This window comes from Odocoileus virginianus, chromosome 28 (assembly GCF_023699985.2).
Source record: "Odocoileus virginianus isolate 20LAN1187 ecotype Illinois chromosome 28, Ovbor_1.2, whole genome shotgun sequence".
NCBI classification, from domain to species: domain Eukaryota; kingdom Metazoa; phylum Chordata; class Mammalia; order Artiodactyla; family Cervidae; genus Odocoileus; species Odocoileus virginianus.
Window position 1 is genome coordinate 26504352 of NC_069701.1, and position 20962 is coordinate 26525313.

General features: G+C 42.9%; 1 long non-coding RNA gene across 1 annotated transcript; it reads right to left on the reverse strand.

Moving 5' to 3' along the window:
• Positions 1-6022: 6022 nt before the first annotated feature.
• Positions 6023-17178, reverse strand: LOC110149964 (uncharacterized). The gene is made up of 3 exons (XR_002317590.2): positions 16703-17178; positions 16098-16279; positions 6023-6943 (listed from the first exon to the last, which is right to left on the reverse strand). It is a non-coding gene; the product is annotated as an uncharacterized lncRNA (long non-coding RNA).
• Between the last annotated feature and the right edge of the window lie 3784 nt (positions 17179-20962).

Sequence of the window (20962 nt, forward strand, 5' to 3'; positions counted from 1 at the left end):
CATTTTATAAATAATTTTATTACTTTCTCCCTCCAAACCCCTTTGCCCCATCTGGCCTTTAATGGAGGAAAACAAGCCTAAGATTACAATGCATCTAGATTTATACCCAAATGCAATCTAGTTGCATTTGGAGCCCTAGAGAGTCAGTCAAGGCTATTATTGGCTGCCAGGATTTTTAGAAAATACATAAATCTCCCTTTGTGCCATAAATACATTTCTGCATTCAGAGCTCAGAGAGGGAGACCTCATTATACCACATCCTGAGAGAGAGAGAAGCACTTCTCATTCCGAGTGACAGGTGACATGTTCTTCAGAAACATGTAAAAAGATGGCAAGCTAATTTAATTCGTTTCTCATTTTGAATGGTGGTTGAAATAATTGTAGCTGTACAAATGATGCTGGGGAGCCTGGAATACAGGAGTTTTGAGCTAGGTATGTCCAGACCCCAGCTGCATTTTGGGAGGGTACTTTGGTGACACAGGTCTTTGAGGACATGCTCCTGTTTGAAAATGGCCTGCCAATATTCTTGGATAAAAGTTTTCTTAGAAGTACATGAGAGCTAGGTCTAGAAAACTAAAACTACCAGTGCAGGGACTCTAGGGGTTCCCTTCGTGGCTCAGATGCTAAAGAATCCGCCTGCAATATGGGAGGCCCAGGTTCGACCCCTGGGTCAGGAAGACCTCCTGGAGAAGGGAATGGCAATTCACTCTAGTATTCTTAATCCACTCCAGTATTCTTGCCTGGAGAATTCCATGGACAGAGGAGCCGGGCAAGCCACAGTCCACAGGGTTGCAAAGAGTCGGACACAGCAGAACAAGTGACACGCACACAGGCACACACAGGGTGTCTCAGCTATTGGCTGTATATAAGAACCCGTTGGGGAGCTTTAACAACTACTGAGAAGCTTAAGCTTCATGTCATGGATTGTGTTTCAGTTGGTCTAAGGTGGCCCTGCACTGATATTTGCTACCAGACTTGAGAGCTGATGATCTGGTGCAGTGGTTCTCAAATTTATTGTGCATCAGATCCATCTTATTAAAATACAAGACTGCTGGGCTCTGTCCCCAGGAATTTCAAAGCTATATGAGGTAGGGTCTGCGAACTGTGTCCCTGACAAATTTCCCAGGGATATTGTTGCTACTGGTGGGCTCATACCTTGAGAACCTCTGATGTAGGGGACTGGGATTTTAAGGCAGACATTCCAGTGCACATTTAGGCTGAATTAAAAATGATCTTGATCATTCCCTACTTTTCACTTTGAGTTATGTCAACCTGTTCTATTAGTAATGATGCTAATCAAATAATTAGTCATTTTTCTAAAGATGGACTTTCTGGAACATGCTTTCCCACTCTAAATATCAAAACAAGAACTCAACCTTCCAAATGTCTCTATTTGGTTATGAATTGGAAAAAATGCAGATGACAACTTCTGTGCTTTGGGGAACACGTATAAATAAAGTTCTTATAAAAGAAGTTCTTATAAAAGATAAGAACACAGAGATGTCAAAAACAGCCTTTCTGCCTTACCTCAATTGAAAAACCCGTGGCAGAGAAAATAATTATTAAGACCTGAGGTCAGTTCCTTTTAATCTGTCCCCCAATCTCAGCATCAAAGTGTCCACAGATTGGAAGACACCTATCTAAGACGCAGAGTCTTCTAAGTCAGTGTCTTCATTTTCTTACAGGGTGTCTGCACTACTCTCTACCTTTCCTCATTCAGGGATCTGTGTATTGAAGTCACGATAGTCGAGGGAACTGTTTCATATCTTAGGGCCTCTTAATATCCTTCTAAAGTCCCTCTAGCACACTTAATGTTGCCTAGCAGCAAGGTCCTCCAATAATAGACACCCTTTAGCTCAGAATCATAGCTCCGATCAATGCTGTAATGTTTTTAGTAACTGGAGTCCAGGGGCCATGACTCAAGGATATTTGGGAATAAAGTCAGCCTCCCTCTACCTGCACTTACCGAAAGGAATTAAACCAGGGAAGAGATAAGCCTGTATTTGCAAACCATTATGGGGTATCTGGGAGCTGAATCCAATTTAAAATGCCTTGATTATCTTTGAGTTTCTTGACCTACTTTGCATTGGGGTCACAAAGGGAGGCACATTCTTTGGTATCGAAGTTGTGTTTCTTGTGATAATCTCTGAGGTTCTTCCACACCTATTCATGGGCCAGGAAAATGGCCTTGAAATAACTGGGTAGCCTCATTTGTGGCTGAATAACTCACAGGTGAAATCAGATTCACTGTTAGACGCCAACCAATATTAGGGCGTGGTCAGCAGTAAGTGAGGAATCCCAGGTCATTGATTCTGTACTCCAGGAATATCTTTGAGGTGGGAAGAGATGGACAGAAGGCTATAGAGTGGTTCTAGCCACTACTAACCTTAGACCCAGGTAGAAGAGGCCTCTTTCAGGCTCTACACTTCAGAGTGTGTGTGCTAAGTTGCTTGAGTCGTGTCCAACTCTTTGTGATCCTATGGACTACAGACTGCCAGGCTGCTCTGTCCATGGGATTCTCTGGGCAAGAATACTGGAGTGGGTTGCTGTGCCCTCGTCCAGGGGATCTTCCCGACCTAGGGATCAAACCCACATCTCTTACATCTAATCTGCATTGGCAGGGGAGTTCTTTACCCCTAGTGCCAACAGGGAAGCCCACACTTCTTAAACATCACTGTGCATTCAGTTCATCTGGGCATATCCGGAAAATGCAACCTGAATCTCCCTCATGATGCGGATGAGGCTAACTCATGGGCCACTTTTTGAGGAGGTAGAGTTGTACCTGTCCTCGTGGAGCAAGAAGGTCATGAGGGCAAAGGACTCTGCATACTTTGAGCATTTATTTCTTTTCTAGATCATTTTCTTGCTACCCAGGATCCCCAAATTCCTACTTCTATGGCTCTTAGCTCACTCCCTGCATCTGAAAGTCCCTTTTTTTCTGGTCTGTTCTTCTTAGGATGTGCTGCACCTCTGATATCCACACCCCCTAGGCCTTTGAAGGACCAGGGGAGGCTGTGAGTCATGGGTAGGAATGATGCTTGGGTATGCAGGCTCTGTCTATGAGGCTTTTGGTGTTGTTGGTCAGAGTCAAAGTAGGAAGCTGTGGTACAGGCTAGGTACCAATTTTCTCCTTGCTGTCAGGATGCAAAGTAGAACTCTGAGGAGTTCCACAATTTTAAATTCAAAGCTAATCTTTCAGGTCATTACAGATTAGGTTTAGTTATAGAGAATAGAACAGATTTTTACTTACTTTATTATTTGTTTCAAAACTTTGAAATATTTAGACATATATGTGGTTCTCCTCTTACATAGAGGCAATGCCTCTTACATAGAGGCAATACAAAAAATTGATATAATTTGTATTGTTCATATATACATGAGTGAGTGTGTTTAATGGACATAAAACTGTGTGTGGGTGCATGTTAAGTTGTCCCAGTTGTGTCTAATTGTGCGACCTTATGGACTGCTGTCCACCAGCCTCTTCTGTTCATGGAATTCTCCAAATAAGAATACTGGAGTGAATTGCCATGCCCTCCTCCAGGGGATCTCCTGCACCCAGGGATCACACCCATGTCTCTTACATCGCCTGCACTGGCAGGTGGGTTCTTAACCACTAGTGCAACCTGGGAAGCCCAAACATATAGCTAGTATTTTCCAATTCAGGGGAATAAAGAAAATCTAACTAGTATTTTCTGAGTTGCATATACAGCTCACACTTATCGGTAGGAAGTAAGCTGTCATACTCCCCCCTTCTTCAAAGTCACCCTTCTTAATTGGTCCTTGAGCATCTTCTCCAAGACACTGCTGCAGCATGCAGACCCTCTTTGTTTTCTGAATCTCATCCTCTAGTAGCTTTATTTATTAGGAAATTTGGTTCATGTGTAGGCAAAATACAAACCAGACCTAAAATAACTTCAAAGACAAGAGCAAATCTAAGTACTTCTGCCCTTTCTGAGAAAAACGCAACACAGAGAGAGAAGGTAGTGAGGGATTAAGGAGAAGCAGGATAGGGTTACGGGACCCCATGAAATGACAACCCACTCCAGTATCCTTGCCCAGAGAATCCCATGGGTAGAGGACGCTGCATCGCAAAGAGTCAGACACAACTGAACATGCAGTCATGTAATGGTTATCATGTTTCCGATGCTAAGCAAACGTGCATAGTAAACAAAGGAGAGCTGACGAACTGCAATGAACTCCAGCAAAGAACAGCTAGAAAATACCAATGGGCCACATTAAGATGTTTCAACACTTACAGTGACAACATCGGGTAATAGGGTGGGCAAGTGTAAGGAACTGGTACCATGGACCAAATGGGAGCAGAAGGCTTATTTTGGGGGCAAAGTAGGTCCACACTGTAGGAAGCCGGTTGGAAGAGGTTGAGCTTGCTCACCTTGTTTAGATCAGCACCCCCTCATCTCACCCTCAGATGGCAAACTCATTGAGGACAAGGACTGTCTCCTTCTACTTTTAAATCCCAAAGACTATGTTAAGGCTCCATAACGCTTGCTGAATTGAATTGAATTGAGAGTGGAATTTGTCTCTACTTTTTTTTTCCCTCTGGGCTTACTGACAGAACTAATGCTTCTTCTAAATTCCTCTGAGATCATCTTTTCTAAAGGCAGTTCCCAGGAGGGAATCAATGACTCCAATCCCTGTGGGGAATTGATGATTTCCTAAGGATTCCTAGGACGTCGCTCTCCACGCTTCATTGGCATTCTGCTGTGTATTATGCAAGATGCTGCTAAGAGAGAGGTCTTGTCAAAGGCAAATAAAGCCTAAATGGAAGATAAGCAGATTAAAAAAATCTCTCCTACAATGGCTATACAATAGATTATAATTGCCCCTAGAATGAAATACCTACTGCCACTCCCCTCCATCTAAATATAGCTGGCTTCTGTTTTTCTTAGTGTGTGTCCCTACAGCTACAGCCTTGGTGAGTTACAGAACATCATCTTCAGAAAATTTGCAGTTTCTTTAAAGATGTAAAAAAAAGTAAAAGATGAACCAAAAAATTAGGCTGATGCTTATCACAAAATGGTGTTATATGGGTTTCATGAGTTACAGCATCATAAACTTCTCAGCTGAGATACAAGCTTATGGAAAACATTTAATATTTAATTGCAGGTGTTCATTCATGAGAAAGGATGCTAGTCATTAAAGACTAGACTAGCTGCACCAGTGTATACCCACGATTATCAGCTCTGGATGTGAACTGAGTCTCAGGATTTTGCTAGTTTAGTCACATATCATGGGTTTAGTAGTTAGAAGGGTAAGATTAGTTAGAAATTTTATTTAAGTCCTTTATTGATGTGATTCTGCTTAGCATCTAGGGATGTATTAATAGAAAGTTTACTATTAATCTAGAATACCTGTAATGCACAGACTGTCATCCTGGATAATTTAGGTTCCTTTTATACCATCACTATTACTCTCCCCACACTGTTTGATTAAAAAAAAAAAAATCTGAAAATTTCAGGCCCAAACAGCTTAGGATAGATTTCAATATATTCAAATAAAATCTGGCTTCAAAATATTGTTCTTCCATGTTTTAGCTGTGCAATTCTTGTCGAGTTTGATTTTTAGTTTCCTGATCATAAAATAAGAAGAATATGATCAAACTCACTTGAAACTTTTAAAGAGGACAGAAATAAAATATTGAGTGAGAAAGCATTTTGTAAACTTTGGTATGGTGCTAAAGAAAATGTCGGGTTATTATTGCTAAAAATGACATTTGTCAGAAAGTTGTACGTCTTTAAAAGACCTTGATGTTGTGGGAGAAAGAGCTCCATATAAACACAAATCCCTACTATCATTTATTGAGTTGGATCAGGAATTCATCTGATCCAAAGTTTATTGGGAGTTGAACATCCAGCCAATTTCTGTCACTAATTGGTTGATGTCACCGTGTTATGAAGTTTCACACTTTCATAGCATTTATGGCAGGATAAATTCCCTGAATCTGATCAGAATCATTTAGTGAGTATACACACAAAAATGTAAATTGCTTGCAGTGTTTAAAAAAAGCCCCACATTTATTCAAACCTTTGAAGTGACTATTTCTAATAAAAGATGATTCCCTTGGGAAAGCATGAAGTTTGAAAGTTTAGTTTTGTTTGAATTATTTGTATGCAGAGATCCCTATGGGCGAAACTGAAAATAGCTATTTTCCTGCTTGTTATTAGAGGAGAAGAAAGTATATTTTCCATAAATCAAAAATAACTGATTATACTTGAGAGCTTTTTTGTTTTTTTTCCAGCCTTGGTCCAGCTCTGTAGCTTTTAAACAAACCTTTGCCATTAATTAGCTAATCTATGTAACACCTATCTCTTGAAGCTTCTAGACAGCACAGACTGCACATCCTCTCTGTTATAAAATTCTTAAGGCTTTTAGTTCAATAGAAGATCCCCAGAGGTTCCTCCATACATTTTTACTGATGACAATGAAAGCAGCTCTGATGACATCAATTAAATGGGCATTATTAAGAATGAGAGGCCTGAAATCAGGCTGAGCCTGTGATCTTGGAAGGAGAACTGGGCCTCAGATTCTGCATTTCTATCTAAAAGAAAGGCAAAAGATTCAAGAGAAAAGGGTGCAGGGTTGGCTTAGCTGAGATTGTCAATCGATGAGCTTGATTTCATTAGATAATTGTTCTGCTGAACTCTGCATAGAATCAAGTTCATTGAAGGGTGAGGCTGTAGGAGGGAGTGTTTTGAATTTACAAACCTGATACATTTTTATTGAATGAATCCATTAGTGAGCCAACTCTCCACGTAGTCCAAATCTTCTGTTTCTTCTCCATTCTTCTGCCACATTCAGAATAACCCATCAATAATCCAATCACGGAAAAGCACCAATGTTGAAGGTATTCTCTGTGCCTTTGTCTCCTGACTGAACCAAGCAGGTGATTTCCAGGATTTCTAGTGACAGGACTTTTGGCAACCTGCAGAGATATATGAGCATAAAAGTTACATACTCCTATGTAGCTTATTTTTGGGGATCCGGATGGAGTCTAATTGGCAGAGATGAGGTCATGAGACTACAGGTGCAAAGAAACTTTTCAGCTAAGGGTAACAAGGTGAAGGGCATTCTGGGTGAAAACAGCTGTTTAAGGAATGCTAAGAAACATGGCCAAATACGAGATAGATGGGAAGATAATTACCCCATAACTTAGAAAATGATGATGACCTTTCTCAAGGTCAGTGTTAACCTGATTCTGCTTCTCTGACTTCTGAGCCATTGTTTTACACCAAAGGGTCTAACAGCAGCCACCCACTCCTGTGAATGGGAAGAGGTGGAACCAGGTGAAACCAGAGGACAAACCAAGGCTGGTGTGTCCTTGGGTTTAGGTGTTAACTACATCAGTGTTGGAGACTGCTTTGGGGTCCCCACGGCATTGAGATCGTATGTATATATCTGGCCGTCTGTGCCGTTTCCACCAGCTCTTTGCATCCCCCTCCCTTTGAGTCTCACTAATCAACCCCCCTCCTCCTGGCATTGAAATCTTTGGCATGTCTCAGATAATCATCATTTAGCAAGCTGCCACACATAGATGCCTTCTCTTGCGCTCTCCTTGGAAGCCAATTCCTCCTCCTTTGATGCACGCAAATAGTAGGGCATTGTCTGAGGATTGGAGAATGATCCTGGGCCATGTCACAGTCTATGTCTCAGTTTGCTCCAAATGGGTAGAAGTTTATTGATTAGTTTCCCCTATAAAACACTTTGCGATCACTGAGTAAAACAAACAAACAAAAAAACCCACCACTACCAAACCTCCAAAGAGCAGGGTGGCTGCAACTGCTATTATAACAGCACTTTAAGAAAAAGGTACGTGAAGCCCGATCACTATTTACTCTTTGAAGTTTCTATGCTTAGAAGGAGCGTGTTCTTTCAATGTTAATAATTAAAGTAAATTCCAAGTGCATAACACAGGCTTTTCAAATAAGCATATGCAGAGATGGTTTTTAAAAACTTTTCTTGATGACTTAGTTTTTTCCCCTTCCCTTTTTAGTATTCTGTGAAGCACTCTAATCTTTGTACTACAAAACAGTTCCCTTTTAAGATTCAGAACTTGCCAACAGTTGGATAAGATGTAATAAAGTCTCTTGTAACAGCACCCTGCTGACACAGGCGCTGATAGAGAGGAGCTGGAGAGAATGAAAGGCTGAAAGTTTATATTCTTTCCTAAAGTTGAATTCAGTACTGGGGACCAATGGCAGCTTGCTCCTGTCTCTGAAGGAAAGAGGAAGCTCTAAGGCTCATTGTTAAGTTTGGGGGTGGGAGATGGTGGCGTTTGGGGGGAACAGGGAGGAGCAAATTCAAAGTCTCACCCAATAGGACTGCAGACACGTGGACAGAACATCTGATCTTCTTGTCATTGCTGTTATTGTTTGTTGATAAAATATGTACTGAAGCAGAAAAAAAGGAAGATGAAAGAACGCAGTAAAGCTCAAACTCCAAGTCTTTCTCCTCAAAAGGAGAAGCAGAGAAAAGTAGAAGAATACCATTAAGGCCAACTTGCTTCCAGAAAGAAGTCCTAGCCCCCCTACAGCAGAGCTGCTGGGGGGTGTTTGGAGCAACTTCTTCATAGGTAGGGACCACCCTCCTCAGCTGCAGAGAGCGCTTACTGGAGAGGCTAGAAGGAAGTTTTCAGAGTTCTGTGGCATTTCTTTCTTCCAGACGTAACAGGGAAGAACAGAATCTGACTCCATGTTGATGCTGTTTCTTTCATTTTAACCTCTTCTCTCCCTTGCTTCTGGTCCTGTGATCACTGAAAGAATGCTCTCAATAGCTATGTCACTTTAGTTGTGAACAACTCTGTGACTGTAGCCTGTCAGGCTCCTCTGTCCATGGGATTCTCCAGGCAAGAGTAGTGGAGTGGGTTTCCATGCCCTCCACCAGGGGATCTTCCTGACCCAGAGAATGAACCCATACCTCTTATTTCTCCTGGATTGGCAAGTGGCTTCTTTACCATTCATGCCACCTGGGAAGGCCTTGGACAGCTATAAGCATATGTTCTGGTCTGCCTTCTGGAACCCCACCCCGCTGCCTGAATGGTTAAACTAAAGTGCCTTTGTTCAGTTTATGGGGAGACAATCTGACCTTGCCCAGCTGTGAATGACTGCAGGAAAGAAAAAAATTAACACATCCCCTCCCAGATGTTGGCCAAGCCAGGAGATGTTCTGCAAGACTTGTGACCTTTTTACTTTACTTCCTCACCTCCTCCCCCATCTCTGTTTCAGAAAAGAAACTGACATCCAGACCCTGATAAGGTGGTACTCTGGGACTTTGGTCGGCCATCTTCTCGGATGCCTGACTTTCCAAATAAAGCGGCTATTCCTTGCCTCCGCACCTTGTCTCCTCGGCCTGTTGTGCAGCCAGCAGACTGGCCTTGGATTCGCTAAAAAAGGCAGAATAAGGGAACCTTCTAATATGCTGCCCTGAGCACCTGTCAGGAGCCCTTGAGAGCTTGAGGAACCTGAGGGTGGTATTTAATGTCTGCCTTGAGAAGACTAAAGCTGAGGCTGGTGATGGTCTCCTGGTGCCAACACAGAGGGGCTCACGGGAGTGATGACTCTTCTAATGCAAAGGCAGATGTGTCCCGGAGGCCACAAGGGAATTCTGCAGGGGCAGTTGGCCAGGGGATGTTTGATGGGGATTTTGTTTGAAAGGAGCAAAGCCCCCACAGTCAGAGCTAGATGGCTGGGTTTCTAGAAGGAAAGTCTTAGGAAGTGTTAGGAAGAGATTTTGCTCCTATCAAGGGAGATGCAGTGAGAAGTCCCTGCAGGAGGCTCTTAGAAACAAAAGACAACAAACAAAATATAGCAAAAAGGCTAGCAATTATACGTTTGCTATTCAGAGGGTGCCCGTCTCCAGATCATGACTGTGCCTTCTATGAGAAATGGTTGAATTCTCTTCTAATTGCCTCTGGTTTGGGGCAGGGGGAGGGATGTAAGAAGACAGCAGGGGAAGCCACAGAGAGGAAGCCAGGCACACCCACTGCCTGTCCTCCAGGACTCAGGCTTGGGCTTAAGAAGAATCCTGCAGGTGAATGAAGTTTGGCATTCCGACAGTTATAGTGTACTGGATGTTTTTGGACTCGATTACTGAACTGAGACTTCTTTAGTGATTAAAAGGAGTTTGGACAGCTTTAAGACTTTCCTGAAATTTTATCCCAGGGATAGAGAAGACTAATCCAGAGTGATTTTGTAGGGACTCAGGAAGAAAGAATAAATTTACTCTTTTGATTGCACTTTATCCGGTCCAGTTCATTCAATAAAAGAGTTATACATGTGAGACTGGTTTCTAAGTACTACAGAAGCTATTGTTATGAAAATATTAATTCGGCTAGAAAAGTGTGTGTATATGTGTATGTGAGGAAGACAGAGAGAGACAAAATGAGAGGGAGAGGTAAAGAGGGAATAAACTGGTTCTCAAGTCAGAAAGGTCTTTCTGGTTCTTTTTTTAAACTGAGTATGGTTCCCTGTGTTATACAGTAGATCCTTGTTGTTCATCTATTTTATATACAATAGTTTGTATCTGTTAATCTCAACCTTCCCTTCATCCCCCCCCCCCCAATCTCCCTCTTTTACTTTGCTATGTACTTAAAGATTCTAAGACTGAGTTGGTTTCTTCATCTGTAAAGTGGGAATCACAATGATGCTGCTTTCATCGAAGGCTCTGGGTACAAGGTGGCCTCTCTGGAGCTGGTGGGCGGTGCAGAGGACACGCCCACAGCCATCAGTGGACCAGGTGACCTTGATAACTCTAATTTTCCTTCTTGATTTGTCAAATGGCTGATCATCTCACCTGCTCAAACTCTATTGCTCAGTCTCAGAAATATTTGTAGCCCCAAATGTTTTGGGGTCTTCCAAGGATGGAGACAATGCTTGTAAAGCATTTAGTATGCTGTTTATTACACAGCAGGCACTCAATACACATGAGCTATTTTCATGACTGTCTACTTTTCATCTATTTCTCCCCACCCTTTTGAATCTGGTTACACATCCTTTCCCATCACCACCTCCAACCAGCATCCAAGTTCAAGGAAAGTGTGGACTTCATTTATGTCTTTATTCTCTAAAACTCTCAGAACATTTAGTATTCAACACATTTGTATTGAATGAGTAATGTGAAGATGCAACAAACAGATTCTGCTCTAGTGTGCTCATTAGTAAGTTAAAAATAACTATGAAATCAGAGTGGAGACTTCCATATGAAGTAGAGAGAAAGTGAGGGTTCAGAGGGTGAAATTCCCTCCAGGTCTGGTTAAATCATGAAGTGGAGAGTTCACTGGAGTGATTTACAGTTGAATGATCCAGGAATTCCCATTCATTCATCCATCCGTTCATTCATCCATTCTTTCTTTCATTCACTCAAGAACGATTTGAGTGCCTCATCTATTTTCAGTCTTTTAGCCACTGATCGTAACCAATCAAATCAGACACAGACTGTCTCTGGGGATTTTGAGGGCTCCTTGCTCAGAGAGATGAGCTAGGAGCTACAGGCTGGGAGAACACAGCTCAGTCATATGGACCTTAAGTTCATGGTGAAGTCCACGCTTCTGGGGCATGACTGGGACAGCCAGGTGAAGGAGGGATGTGGTCAAGGCTCAAGCCACCCACTGGTTGACTGGTTGGGTGCTGAAGAGCCCTTACTGACCTGCAGACTGTCAAACACACCTAGGTCAAGGTTAGGCTAGCAGAAGAGCCCAAATCTCTAACCAGCACTAAAGGGAAGGGAGGGCAGGGCTCAAACCAAAGCAAATCCTATGACCCTCTTTTTAGGAAGAGCCACTTTTCCTTTCCTTTGTTTAATCTAATATACATTTTTTTGGTCCTCTCTGAACGTGCTGAGGGATTAGCAGTGAGGTGTCAGGGCTGTGGATGTGTGAGCCATCTGTCTGTCAAGCTGTCAGTCGTTGTGAAGGGACCACAGAATTGGCTCAGGTTGGATCAAAGGCTCTGGGTACAAGGTGGCCTCTGTGGAGTTGGTGGGTGGTGCAGAGGACATTCCCACAGCCATCAGTGGACCAGGTGACCTTGATAACTCTAATTTTCCTTCTTGATTTGTCAAATGGCTGATCATCTCACCTGCTCAACTCTATTCCTCAGTCTCAGGAACATTTGTAGCCCCAAACATTTCTGTTTCCCTGCTCCTTCTTATGTGTCCTTCGGTTAAACAGTCACTTTTCCTTGAAGAAGATCATAGCTTTGAGGTCAAGGTTTCAGGCTTTTGAATGACTCCAGCCTATTGACCATTAGGAGTAATGCCAACTTTTTTTTTCTTTGTGACAAACCAGCTTGATAGATAATCATTTTTCTGAATTTATATGTGTTTTAGAGAAATGTGTATTTATTGACTGTTCTCTGAGAATACAGTGTCAGGCAAAATTTTTGTTTAAAAGGTGCATTATCTCTCATAGATCGGCACCCGCATTAGGAAACAAAAAGAAATGAGCACTTTCAAAACAGAGATGCAGAGAGGCTATTGGAATGCCTGCACCACTAGATTCAAAAATTCTCTGGCAACTTTTCAGCTGGAAAAAGGTTCTGGAGTGGCGGAGGATCCACTGACCTGGGAAGTCAGAGACCTGGGTCTTCTTCCTGTGTCTTGCCTTCCTGTCTCTGAGAGATTTCAGTTCAGAGCACACGAAAATGACAAGTGACTTCAGGGTGCAAGGATGATAATGAATTGAATTCTAAATGTTCTTACTGCAATAAACCTCTTGGACTACCATGAGTAATGCTCAGCATCTTTCTTCTCTAAACTATAAAAGCATACAATTGACAGTTTGAACAATTCAGCTGATCCATTATAGTATAATTCCACTTTGTTCGCTGTTTTCTTTTGTTTATTTGTTCATAAATTCATTTATGGGATTATCCATTCACTCTTTCAATTATTCATTCATTTGAGCAACAAAGATATCATTTGTTTTTTGATTAAATAATGGAGTCACACATGAAAGGGATGCTGTGAGATCAGAACGATAGGCCAATTTGCTGCCTTTCTCTGAAAGCTCCCTTAAGAGTGCCACTCTTATGGCTGATGGACACCCATGATATGGCCTTTAAGCAAGTCCCATATGCATAACCTTTGGTCCAAGTACCTTTTAATTTGGGGTAGTGAAGTGTACCAAGGTGTGAAATAGTACAAAATATGTATGGTTTCTGCCTCTGGTTTCTGACACGGGACTCCAGGAGCGCAGGACTGTGCGTTCTCAGTCGTGTCCGACTCTTCACAACCCCATGGACTGTAGCCCACCAGGCTCCTCTGTCCATGGGATTCTCCAGGCAAGAATACTGAAGTGGGTTGCCATTTCCTTTTCCAGGGGATCCTCCCAACCCAGGAATCGAACGTTAGCACGTAAATTCTTTACCACTGAGCCACCTGGAAGCTCTGAAAGTCCTGTAATTTCCTGGGTGATGAGAGTACTAGGAACATCTTTGATCCTGGTTCCTGATACAGTAAAGTTTGTAATTTCCTGGGTGAGAGGAGCCGCGTTTGTTCTAATGAGGTGACTCTGGATGGGATCCTGGATGAAGTGCTGGTCACTCCAGAAGGGAAAAGGGCTAAACGTGGAGTTAATGATCTTTCATGCCTCTATGCTGACACCTCCATAAAATCCCTAAAGTACAGGGTTCAACAAGCTTTGGAGTTGGTGACTATGGAGGTGCTGGAGAATGGCATGTTTGAAGAGGGCTTGGGAGTGCCACGTCCCCTCCATATACATCGCCCTATGCATCTCTTCTTTCTGAGTGTACAACCGTATCATTATCTATTCTTTCATACTTGACTGGTAAGCATCAGTAAGGGTCTGTCTGTGTGCCGCTCCAGCAAATTAAGTGAACACAGAGAAAGCGTTGTTGGAACTGATGCTCTGCATCTGGTTGGTTGGAAGCAGAGGTAGCAACCTTGACTTGTGATGGGCATATGATGTGTGTGTGTGTGTGTGTGTGTGTGTGTGTTCTGGTTTTGGGGAGGTGGGGGCAGTCTTATGCAACTGAGGCCTTAACCTATGGGATCTGACATAATCTCTTGGTAGGTAGTGTCAGAATTGGGTTGAATGATAGGACTCCCAGCTGGTGTCACAGAACATTGCTTCTAGGAAAATCCTTTGTACATTTGAGGACCAGAAATGAAGTGAAGCATCAAAAGTGAAGTGTCTCCATGAAGGGAGATGGAGACACACACAGAAACTGGATTCTTTCCCTACATAGGAAGGAAAAGCTAGGGTTTTTTTTTTTTTTTTTTATTATACAAGATAGAGACTAATTAACAACAGCAACAACAAACTCAACTCTGAACAGTTTGCCAGTAACATAGTAGCCAAGGTGGGTATTTAACAGGTGATACTGAAGATAAAGCCAGTTATAAAGCTTGAATAGGGGTATTTGCTTCAATTGAGGGTTGAAAAAGGAAAACAACTCTTTCCGATTCTGTCAAAGGAAATAGGCTTGAATTGAGGATCAGGTGATGAATTGTGAGAACAGAAGAGAGGAAAAGTGCTATTACCTTTCTTACAACAAGGTGAAACTTGATGAATAAGGGAAAGGTCAGTAGGACCCAGATGGAAATGCTCACTTAGGTCCTGGGTATTTACCAGGGGCTCGATCTACAAAAGAACAATGCCATCTCAAAGCCAGTGCACAGGAGGGTATAGAGTGCTGTCTTCCAATTTCCAGGAAGAGAATGACTCAATTCTTAGTCCAAAACTAAAAACCTTGGAGTCAGAAGAAGATACAGATATTTATTTACCAGAAATGAAGGAACACATCACGATAAAAAATGCCCTAAAAAAGAAGCATGGTGTGTGTGTGTGTGTGTGCCCAGTCATGTCCTACTTTTTTCAACCTCATGGACTGTAGCCTGCCAGACTCTGTCCATGGAATTTCCCAGGCAAGAATAAGTGGGTTGCCATTTCCTTCTCCAGGTGATCTTCTCAACCCAGGGATCAAAATTGTGTCTCCTGAGTCTCCTGCATTGGCCGGCAGATTTTTTTTTTTATACCACTGTGCTACCTGGGAAGCTCAAAAAAGAAGCATCTCTGCCCCAACTCTGGGTCTTGGTGTCCTCATCAGTTCAAGAAAGAGAAATTGGAGTAAAAATACAACCAATGACAGATTCAAATACCTATAATGTCCAGCATGTGAGTAACATATATCACAATACAGAATGATGAGGACTAGGTTGAATTGGAAGATGTGTCCAATAGTATACATAGAAAGAAAATGTTTCTGGAGCCAGCTCCAGACCGTTAATTTACAACCCTTGGACTAAATTAATTTTCCATCATTAAAAATCAAATTCCTCTAAATTTAGCCAGGTGTGGTTTGTGGCCACATGGCTGAAAATAATCTACTGATTACGGCATCAGATTTTATGGACTCCAAAACAACTTCCCTGGAGTAATTTTTCCCAGCAAAGTCATTCTACATCCCTTGTCATTCTACATCCGAAAGTCATTCTACATCTATACTTTCTGTTCCCTTGCTAAATGACCCAGAGGAAGATTCCAAGTAAAGGGTCAGTCACCGAATACTCTGAGAGGCATCTGGTTGCCAGAGCTCATCCAGGAGCCTGATGCGAGCATTTGAGCTCTCCCCAGCCTCGGCCCGTGGCTCCCTGCTTTGCCACAGTAGCCTCCTGGCAGCTATTGCTTGAAAGGAAGCAAAGGAGTTCCTCCCTCCTTTCCCCCCAGCCTCATCCTCCAGTGGCAATGGCTTTGTTTCCACGACCAGCGGCATCCCCTTTCTAGAGTAACGCGTGTCTTTCTAGCTCAGCCCTGTATGTCTCTGGGTCTCAGCTGCCACGTGACTCCTCGCATCCCTCTCTCTCATTGCTGTGTTCCTGTTCAGTTCTCAGTCATGTCTGACTCTTTGCAACGCCACGGACTGTAGCCGACCAGGCTCCTCTATCCATGGGATTCTCCAGGTGAGGATACCTGAGTGGGTTGCCATTTCTTCCTCTAGGGAATCTTCCTGACCCTGGGATTGAACTCTTGCATTTCCTACATTGGCAGGCAGATTCTTTACCACTTTGCCACCTAGGAAGACCTGCCTGGGTGCAATGAATCCCGCTCAGCATGGACTCACCTTTGCTGTCCTGTCAGTTCTGCTGCTCATCCGAGGCCTCCAGCAAGACCTGCAGCTCTCTAAAATCCTCTTGGTTTCTCTCCTTGCCAGGGGATTCTCACGTACTCTGTGATCTGGGCCCTGGGCTCCATAGCCCTAGCTCTAAGGAGTCATCTTTCTCACTGCCAGTTCTTACCCAGAGCCTGGAAAGCAAAGGCAGAGAGAGGCTAATTCTCTCCTGCAGTGCTTTCTATGTTTGGATTCTCTAGATTTCTCAGAACAGCCAATTGGAGGTCGCTAAACTAGTTTCTTCCTCCTAAGAATCCCAGAGGCCTGGGCATCTTCTCAGTAAATAAATATTTGCCTCAGATTCTATTGGCAAGCAGAAATGTCTCATTATTCACCTCTGGATAGAAGGGAGTCTGCTCTCTACTCTTCTTAGCCAGACCTTAGATCTTCCTTTCCTGGCTTGGATATCAGCCAAAACATCTCACCTTTCCCCTTTCTTTCCATTTGAAAAGCTCAGAGAAGGAGGAGGAAAAAGTTGGTGTGTTAACCTTCTCCTTACCCCCACTTCTTTTTCTTAAGTTTGGAGGTGAGGAGGCTGAATGATTGAAAATACCCACCGGGCTTCTTCATCTTCTCAGCGGTTAGAACAAACGAGGAGGGCACAGCCTGGAGCAGCGCTCTTGGTCTTCACCAGGCTGGGATACGGAGAGTGGAACTCTGGGTACCATCCGTGGAGCCAGGCGTGATATTATATACGAGGTCTCATTTGCATCTTTAGATGTAACACCGGGGACTTTTTTGGTAATCTTTCTATTTGGAGGATTTCTGGCCCTTAGTGTTAAATGGCTCTCTGGGGGGAATGCTCCATATTTTATAGTTCAGGTTGGGTTTTCTGCGGAGATGTGCTTGATGGGCGCATAGGACCTGCTTAGTTTTATGTTGGTCCTGCAATCTCTGCTCCTTGAAAATCTGTTACTTCTTTCTCAAGATGTTACTGCGTGCTTTACAAGGGCTCATTTATGCATGAATAAGCAGGAGACAGAGTCCTCAGACTGGCCTCTGGGAAGATCTTTGGGTTAAGACTCTGTAGGCAATTTTCAACCTACCTGTAAAATTGATATAATACATTGTGATGTCATAATTCTGATATTTGGCTGGACATTCTTCAGTAGAATAGTTCCAAATATACGATGCCTGCCTGTGTTCACACATGTGAATGAACACACACACACACACACACACACACACACACACACACATATAATCAGTGCAGAAGCAATGTCATTTTATATTGAAGAACTTGTCTACATATAACACTGAGTACAGGGCTCTCAGAACATGGAAGGAGCTTACAGGCTACATAACGGCTGACTACAGGAGGAGTGGGGGCTTCCCAGGTGGCTTGTGGTAAAGAATCTGCCTGCCAATACAGGAGAAACAGGAGATGTGGGTTCAATCCCTGGGTTGGGAAGATCTCCTGGAGAAGGAAATGGCAACCCACTGAGGTATTCTTGCCTGAAGAATCCCATGGACAGAGGAGCCTGATGGGCTAGAGTCCGTGGGATTGCAAAGACTTGGACATGACTGAGCATGCATGCACACACACACACACACACACACACACACACACACAGAGTAATTTTGGCTTGACTTCCTGGCATGGGGCTCTCTTTAAAACTGGGACCATTCTGCCCTTCCTCATGATAAGCCAAGCTGCCTCCAAGCCTCTGCAGTCTTTCTGCTCAACCCATTTGACAGATAAGAAAATAGAAGCTTAGAAAACCAGAAGGCTAATTTCCTAAGTAAAGCCAAGAGAGCTATATTTTATCCTAGCAATTGGTGAATCTGAGTTTGATGAAATTTTAAATTCAACCAAGTTGATGCATTAAATGAACTTATGGTTTATTAGAAATGAAAGCTCCTTAGAAGTCATGTCGGCCAGCCACTTCCTTCTGTAAATGAAAAACTGAATCCGAGAGCAGTTTGTATGTGTCCCTCCTGTGATCACCTTCTCTAATAGATCCAGTCTTTGTGCTATCTCCCCGTCTCCAAGGTTATGGTTGTTTCCTTTATGCTGAGGAAAAAATCGTCTTAAAACTCAAAGTTGGCAGGATTTTAGAGACCTATGTTTTCTCCACCCAGAGGTTTATATTCAAAAGGATCAGTAAGCAAAGGAGAAAAAATTTTATTAACAGTTTTGAAACTAGAACATATTGTTTTTAATGTTAGAAAACACATTTTGGTCCATATGCAACCTAGATTGTTGAATAAAATAAAAACTTCCACTGTCCCCTGTCATTATCGTTGTTTGAACTATTTATTTCTACCTTGAATGAGAATTTTTTTTTACAAAACATTCTTAATATTGACATGTAATTTTTTGTTTCATTGAGGGAATTATGTTAAAATAGATCTTTAGGTGTTCTCATACATCACAATTGTTTTGTAAAAGACCAGTGAAAGTGAGTGTTAGCAATCATGTCTTTGTGACCCCATGGACTGTAGTCCACTAGACTACTCTGTCCATGGGGATTCTCAGGCAAGAATAACTGGAGTGGGTTGCCATTCCCTTCTCCAGGGCATCTTCTTGACCCAGAGATCAAACCCGAGTCTCCCACATTGCAGGTGGACTCTTTACCATCTGAGCTACCAGGGAAACCTTTTAGAATACTGTATTTGATAATATTACAACAATTGTTACGATAATGACTATCACCTATAGGATATTTGTTACAGCCTAGAGATGACACATTAAATGTTTAAACTCATTGAACATATCCTAACATTGAGATTCTGTGAGTTAAACAGTTTGATCACCTCTAGTTAAAGATGAGGAAGCTAAGCCCCGCAGCTAATAAGAGATGTGCATTGTGTGGGGACCACATGCCCAGCTCTACATTGCTGGACACGAAGCTCCAAGGTTGAGCACGGTGGCACCTCTGTCTTCATAACCCAGTCACGGAGCAAATCGTGTCCTGGTGTTGAGCTGAGTCCACGGCAGGGTCCTGGAGGCTTCAGGGGATGTTAAGAGGAGAGGGAACCAGAGCACTCCTGCTCCCCCTACACATGCTGTTTAGTGCAGAGTGGACATGGGATGCACTAGTCAAATCCCAGGAGCAGCTGGAGGGAGCTGCGGCTGGAGGGAGCTGCAGCTGTGAACGCAGGAGAAGGGAGGAGGGCAGAGCTGTGGTGGCAGGGGGTACGCCCCCGTTCACTCTTGCTCTTGTCCCCCTTCCCCTCTGCTTTGTCCCCTAAATCCTGTCCTTAATTTATAGAGGTGTCTAAACATTATTTGCCTTCAACCAGGCTAACCCTGACTTGATGAAGAGATACAGTGAATTAAGGTTGGAGACATCTCTGTGTCTTAAGACTTACCTTTCCCATTCATTGCATGCAGGGGTAAATTGTGTGTGTGTTTGTACATAAATATATGTAGCTGTATGTATGTGAGTGTGTATATGTGTTTATGTGAGGATGTGCATATGTGTTTATGTGAGGATGTGCATGTGTGAATATGTGCATATTTCTATGTGCATTTATGTGAGTAGATGTATGTGTGTATGCATGCATGTATGTGTATGTGGTTTATGTATGTGCATGTTTATATATGTATACATGAATTTACGAGTATATGTACGCATGTATATGTGAGTATATGTGTGCATGTGTATGAAAGAATGTGTAAGTTTATGTGGGCGTATGTATGTGTGTATATGTACAGTACATGCATGTAGGTGTATATATATGTATATGTGCATATGTATGGGGTATATGTATGGGTATGTTGGATGTGTGTGTGTGCATGCATGTATATGTATGTGTGTATGTGTGTGTGTACAGTGTGTGTATGTATATGTATGTGTTTGTATATATAGGTATATGTATATATGTGTGTATGTGTTTGTAGGTATCTGTGTGCATGTGCGTGCAAGTGGGTATGTGTATATATACAGTGTGTGTATGCATGTGTATATAGGGATATGCATATATGTGTGTGTGTGTACGATGTGTGTATGTATATATGTACACAATGTGTGTATATGTATATGTGTACAATGTGTGTGTATGTGTGTGTGTGTGTGTGTGTGTAGCTTTAAAATAGGCTCCATCAAATGGTCAACCAGTCCTGGCCTTTCATCCTGTGGGATTCCAACTGCCACCCTCATGGCCTCTCTTTGCCAGGAATGCCTCAGGGCTCTGGGATCTGAGGCACCGTGGTTTTCCTTTCCATTACCCTTGGTTTGGGGTTTTGTGCTGTTTCAATTCGTGGCCTTTTCAGAACTTTCCAGAAGTACAGAGCCTCCATTTATTATAACTTTGCATTTTGTTATTTACACTAAGAAGCCATTGGGTGTGAGCACCTGCATATTCACATTCATCATGCCTGCAGTCTAGTGCACCAGCATTTTTAAGAGCTGCACAAGATTTTCTTTGCACCCATATCAACAGGTGAGGGCCAAAGGGAGTGCCCGAGAAACACAGACACTGTTTTTCTTTCCTTCCTTTCTTCCTGATCAGAGGCAGGCTGGAGCCACTCCTGAGGAGCGTATTTACCAGTCCAGTGTATTTCTTCAGGTCTTTCGCTACTCAAAGGCTCAAGGCTACTCAGGGCTTCCCCTGTGGCTCAGCCGGTAAAGAATCCACCTGCAATGTGGAGACCTGGGTTTGATCCCTGGGGTGGCAAGGTCCCCTGGAGAAGGGAAAGGCTACCCACTCCAGTATTCTGGCCTGGAGAATCCCATGGACTGACTGTATAGCCCATGAGGTTGCAAAAAGTTGGATGTAACTGAGCGACTTTCACTTTAGCCACTCGAAAAGAGTAAATCCCCCTTTTCAGTGCAATATTTCTTCTGTCCCTTTAAAGTGGACAACTTTGG